The sequence below is a fragment of the Telmatherina bonti genome, assembly GCF_933228915.1.
Source record: "Telmatherina bonti genome assembly, chromosome: 6".
In the NCBI taxonomy this organism is placed as follows: Eukaryota; Metazoa; Chordata; class Actinopteri; order Atheriniformes; family Telmatherinidae; genus Telmatherina; species Telmatherina bonti.
Genome location: NC_136624.1, coordinates 27513341 through 27519340, shown reverse-complemented (window position 1 = coordinate 27519340; position 6000 = coordinate 27513341).

Below are 6000 nucleotides of genomic sequence, written 5' to 3'. Positions count from 1 at the left end.
CTAATGTAAGACAATGCTAGACCTCATGTGGCTGGAGTGTGTCAGCAGTGAACCTGAATCCAACTGAGCACATCTGCGACATCATGTCTCGCTACATCCACCAACGCCAAGTTGCACCACAGACTGTCCAGGAGTTGGCGGATGCTTTAGTCCAGGTCTAGGAGGAGATCCCTCAGGAGAACATCCGCACCTCATCAGGAGCATGCCCAGGCGTAGGGAGGTCATACAGATATGCGGAGGCCACACACACTACTGAGCCTCATTTTGACTTGTTTAAAGGACATTACATTAAAGTTGGATCAGCCTGTAGTGTGTTTTCCACTTTTATTTTGAGTATAACTCCAAATCCAGACCTCCATGGGTTGATACATTTGATCATTTTTGTGTGATTTTGTTGTCAGCAGATTCAGCTATGGAAAGAACAAAGTATTTAATAAAAAAATGTTCATTCATTCAGATCTATATTGTGTTACTTTAGTGTTCCCTTTATTTATTTTTTAGCTGTGTATATATAAATAATAATATAATAATAATATAATAATATAATCAGTCCCCCCAGAGCTGTCATGAAGGTAAACCTGACCTAAAATTGTTTTTAGTTCCAGGCTGTAAACATGTAAATATGTTTATTTCTGCAGTAAGTTGGCCTTTTTAACAAAAGGACACTTTGGGAATTTGCTCTGTTTTGTAGGCAGCCCCTAGCGGATGAGGGGAGAACTGCAGTTTTTCGCACTTCCGCATAGGCTTCACTTCTAACCGCTGGAGGTTGAGACAAATGCTTTGCATCGCAGTGTTTGTGAGTCTCTGAGTCGTAGGACTGGTTTTCTTTCATGCACAAACACTGCCACACCCTCCCAGACGCACATGTTCTCTCACCTCTGCAGACCAGGTGCAGGAGCAGCACACAAGTTGGGGGGAGGCGAGGGAGAGGAGGGAGGATCATTATCCCTTGGAGGGTGGAGCAAAGGGGGGAGGTAAGAAAAAAAGCAGATGAAGCATTTGAAGCCCATACTGCTTAGCAGGCGCATTTGAACACAGGTAAGAACTCATTCACTTTATTGAATTCTTTTCCTTTTATTTTAAATCAGGTTTTATTATTTTTCTGCTAAAGTTCTTTTAAATATGAGGCAAATGCTTTTCCAGTCTGAACTAGTCTGATTAACCCGTGTCAGGTGGACATGTCTGCCGTCAGATGTGTGCAAACAGGTTTAAATAACATGCTCTTGTCTGCATACCTAAACTGTTTGTGGCATCACCTTGTACATATTTTTCCGTGTTTGCAGATGCATGCTAACACAGCCAGGCAGCTGAATTTTCCCCTGAACTTTTGAAAAGTTGTAAATATCAAGCCCAGTCTAAGGTTCATTACCAATGTACACAATGAAATATTGATCCAGAACTGAGGGGCAGAAAGTTTTACTGGAATTGAAATGGTCATTGAAAGCACTGAATTAAATGCAGTAATCTTTTATCATTTTTATGGCTTTAACTCTCAGCAGAGTGCTTGGCATTCCTGAGCTTCTCCACCCTGAGGCAAAGCTAAAAACCCGCATTTTAAAATGTTGGCCTGTGTTTTTGTTGTATTGCAGCTATGGATGGCGTGTTGGAAGGAGCAGTGCTGTTGTGTGTATGTAAACTGGCTTGCAGTCTTCTCTTCCTGCCATCGCTGGCTGAATCCTACAACTCTGTTAGCTTCTGTTGCTGCTGCCTCCTGATCTTCACTGACTTCCAGGTGACAGGTGAGGCCATGACCAGGTGTACTCAACACTGACCTCTAATCTAGCACATATGGGATTCACAATTTTAGGTATAGTACTTGCAAAATATACTTTTACATCTTAATACGGTATTAAACAGCTCTTTGAAAGAAAATAGGTGTTGCTAACCTATAACAACTTGATGTACAGGTGTACTCCAACACCTTGTGGCATCATTCCTAGTTGTGGTTACAGGTGCAACAGACCACACCCAGTCAGGGTGCTGGGCAGGGTTAGCAAAATAGCAGGCTTGATGCTTTCAAATAGCTGCTAAGCAGCTTTTTAATACACCTTACACAAAGCTTTATGCTCCCTCTGTTTCTCCACTGTAGTTCTGACACGCTGCCAATGTAATGGAAATATTCTTTAGGAACTACAGTGAATGTGAGACACCTTATGCAATGTATTTAGTGTATGAAGTTTGGTTGTTGAATATGTGATGTAAAAGAATGGCCCCACTTATAGATATGATTACAAAATACAAATATGTTTTTATTTGTATAATTTGCGATGAGAGAACATATCAGCAAAAGTAGTTTCAGCCTGAGAAAATGACCAGAAAAGAAAATAAACCATCTGTTTTGGTGATTGGGATTTAACTTAACAACATATTGGCTGCAACAATCATAAAAGTGACACTTTGCCTCCCCTTTTCTCATTGCAAGATAATGAAATGAAATGAATTGACAAGTTTATCACACTTTGTAATAATTCAAATAAGTAAAGGATCTTATTTAGCACTTTTTAAACTGGCAATGAATCTTCTTCTAATGAATAGTTATAATCAACAGTAAAAACATCTGCAAACGACAGTCGCACAAATGAGTAAAACCTTAAAACTGATTCAATTTTATGTTTTCTGTGTGTGTGTTTCTTTTCTGTGGTTCAGCAGCACTTCAGGACTCACATGCACTGTTTGTTGAGGCTGACCTGTTGTAATAAAAGTAATACTTGTGTAGGAAATGAAAGTAGCTTGAAGAACCCATTGAAGATAGAAATGCTCAGAGATAAATTTGAATTGTTGAGAAATAAAGATGTAAACATGTTTTGAAGGCTTTTCTTAACTATTATCTGGGTTTCTAAATCTGCCGTGCTGTCTTGTCTCATATGCTGTCAGTGATAAAAAACTTTGACCAGAGTCAGACTCCTCCACTTTACCAAAACATTTCTGACAGTGAGGTCACTGGCCTGTTCACTCTCTTGCACTCAGTAATCCTTGACCGGTAGGATGACTTTAACTAACTTTACAGTAGACACCTTTCCATTTTTCTTTTGTTTTTTTGTTTCTTTTGTTTTTCTTTTCTTTTCTTTTGTTTCCTGATAAGCAAAGCCACTCTGAAATGCCTGCTCTATAAGTCTCTGCTATCTAATCCACTCTTTCTGTTTTGTACTTACAGTTTTTCTGAGTTTGCTTTGCATCTGTGAGTCTTGGCTGACTGAGCTGAGCCCGACGGGTGATGTCATTGCGCTGCGCTTCCTGCTCTTCCTCAGCCACACCTACGGGACCGTGTTGCTCTTAAGTACATTTCTGATTGCAGCGGAGACTCTGATCAGACTGTTGTGGCCTCGCACTTTTGTTGATCACACGGCACAGCGGCGTCACGTTGGGGAGGAAAATGTTGAAAAGGAAGAGGACATCAACGGTTTGGATGAAGACATAACCTTGCATCACATTGGCGGCTTCATCTGTTGCCTGTCGGTGTGGATCATCGTCGCCCTCGATGTCAGGTGGCGTTGGGAAGTGGAGGAAAGTTGGGCTGCCGACTGTTTGCAGACAACTGACTCACTTTTCAGATGTCTGCCAAACCTGCTTGTGTGCATGCCCAGTGCAATGAGTCCCGGCTGGACCGTGGCCTTCCTCTTTCTCCTCCTGTTCCTTCTGACCATCAGCACAGGCTTGCAGAGACAACACCGGCCCCCTGCACAGACAGAGAGCACACAAGGAGAAAAACATGGTGATTACTGGTGGCAGGACTTCATTTCAGTGTTGTCAGCACCCTTCAAGCCTCTGCATCCTGGGATGTCAGTGGTCGAGCCAAAACTGCTTGCTGATCCAGAAAAAACTCACAGCAGCTGCACCGGTAACACTGCATGTTCCTGGAACAGCGTGCAGATGTCTACATGTCACCATGGAGACTTTGTCCTCATCACTCCTGGTTGTTTTTCCGGAAAGGGGGGGAGACAGGAGTATGAGAGCACAAAAAGAGGTGTATCTCTGACATTTATAACAGAGAAGCACGTGGACTCACCACACAGCCCGTGTGGGTGGCGATGGTGGGGTTTTCCAAGCCTGGAGGTGAATGTAATGATAGGGTTAGTGGGCGTGCTTTCCATTTTCATGCTTCCTTTCAACCTCAGTGTGAATATTCTTCTGATCAGGACTATAGATGCGCTGCTAGAGTGGTACATTACAGCTTTACTCTCATCTGCAGCAAACACCAGAGACACATCGACTTCTCACAGAATAGCACAAGTTTGAAAACAAGAAAAAAAAAAAAGTGAGGGAAATCTGGTGTCAGTTTGAACTAAATCGTTAACAGTAGTTAATGTGTGCAGACATGGTTTTTATCTTCTGACATGACTTTGATTGGAGAGTTAGCACTCTTTGCTGATCAGCTATTTACATGTTGGGAACAATATTAGAAACCTGCTGAAAGGTGCTGAGGAGGCAGGTTGAGGCGTGCTTGGGAGAGAGACACTAAACCTGAGCGGAACAGATGGCTGGAAGGCTTTCTAAACTGTTCAGAGCTTTGGTTTCCTCAGTCATTTGTCCTTACACAAAGGCTTACAAAACTCTCCAGCTTACATGCGGCTGATCCAGGGGCAAACAGTATTTTGAAAGTTGTAATATGACGTCTGCATAACACAAAGGCTGAATAAAGCTGTCTGTATAACGAATCTAGGTGACTTGAGGGCAACAAGAGGTTTGTTTTTTTTTTTTTTTTTTTAAATTATTCCTTTCTCCTTTTTTTCCTGATCATTAATCAGTTGAACTGAAATAACTGAATTGTTATCAGAGGTGAGAGTAAGCTAAACGTGTGAAGTGCAAAAAAGATAAATAAGAATTTCAGGTACTTGAATTTTACAGCTAAAAACAAACAAACGCCATGTGCCCAAGCCTTTTAGTCACACTGTGTAACATTAAACCACAGACAGTGCCTTTGGGTACAGAGTAATCCTGCTTTTCCCATCATTATAATACTACTTATATCCTACAAAGAGACACAAAAGAACCAAAAGTAAATACATGAGACGTGTGTAGCGGTGAATACTGCTTGCAGCTCCTTAAGAAATCACATGGACCTGTGGATCTGTTAACAGTGGACAAATGAACAATGTACACCTGGACTAATACAGCATTTTAAGTACTTTCTGTTGTTGGACACATCTCACTGAAGATAATATCTGTAAGTCCATGAATAAAAACACTGTGGATGACAGGGGTAATTTCCCTATCTTATCCCTAACCAAATGACTAGGTCAGGTTGACCAGAGATTTTTACTGAACACAAACAGTCTGTGTGGCACCTCACACCTGTGAGCACGGTTTGCCTGTTGCCTCTTTGCACAGCTCCAAACTACTGAAGCTTTGGATGAAAATAAGAAGAAACGTGAAGAGTGATCTAAACACAATCATAATTCCAACCAATATTACATTAATAAGGATCTGGAAAGCATGTTTAGAAATGATTATTATGATGTGCTTTACATGAAGGCTCTGAAAATATTCATATGTTTTGTACAGTTCCAAGGAGCACAAAAATCTGAAAACAGTCTATAAAAAATCTTTTATTGGAAAACCGTGTATTTATTGTTTATACCAAGTGATGCATTTCTTGTCTAACCGGATAAAAGTTTTCTCTTCTTCAGCATTAATTTGCTTTGTAATCTGAGTAAATTCATCACACAAGAGTTTTTGCACTCTGCTGTCACTGTGACTGGAAAATCCAATCTGCTTGGCTGGTATTTTACATATTTTACAGAGCAAAAAGAAGCAACACATTCACATAGGGGTGGGAAATTGAAACGAAAGAAACCAAATATGTGGACTTTTCACTTCACAATTTTAAACTGGATTTTTTTTTGTTAAAATATTTTCTTTTTCAAATCAATCCATTATAAAAATTTTGTCATTTTATTGTTTTTATTGATCTTTTTACTTATCTTCCTTGGCATTATAGCAGCAGAATGATTGTATGGCTACTGTGATATTTTTTCCAAATCAAAATTAAGAAAAATAACT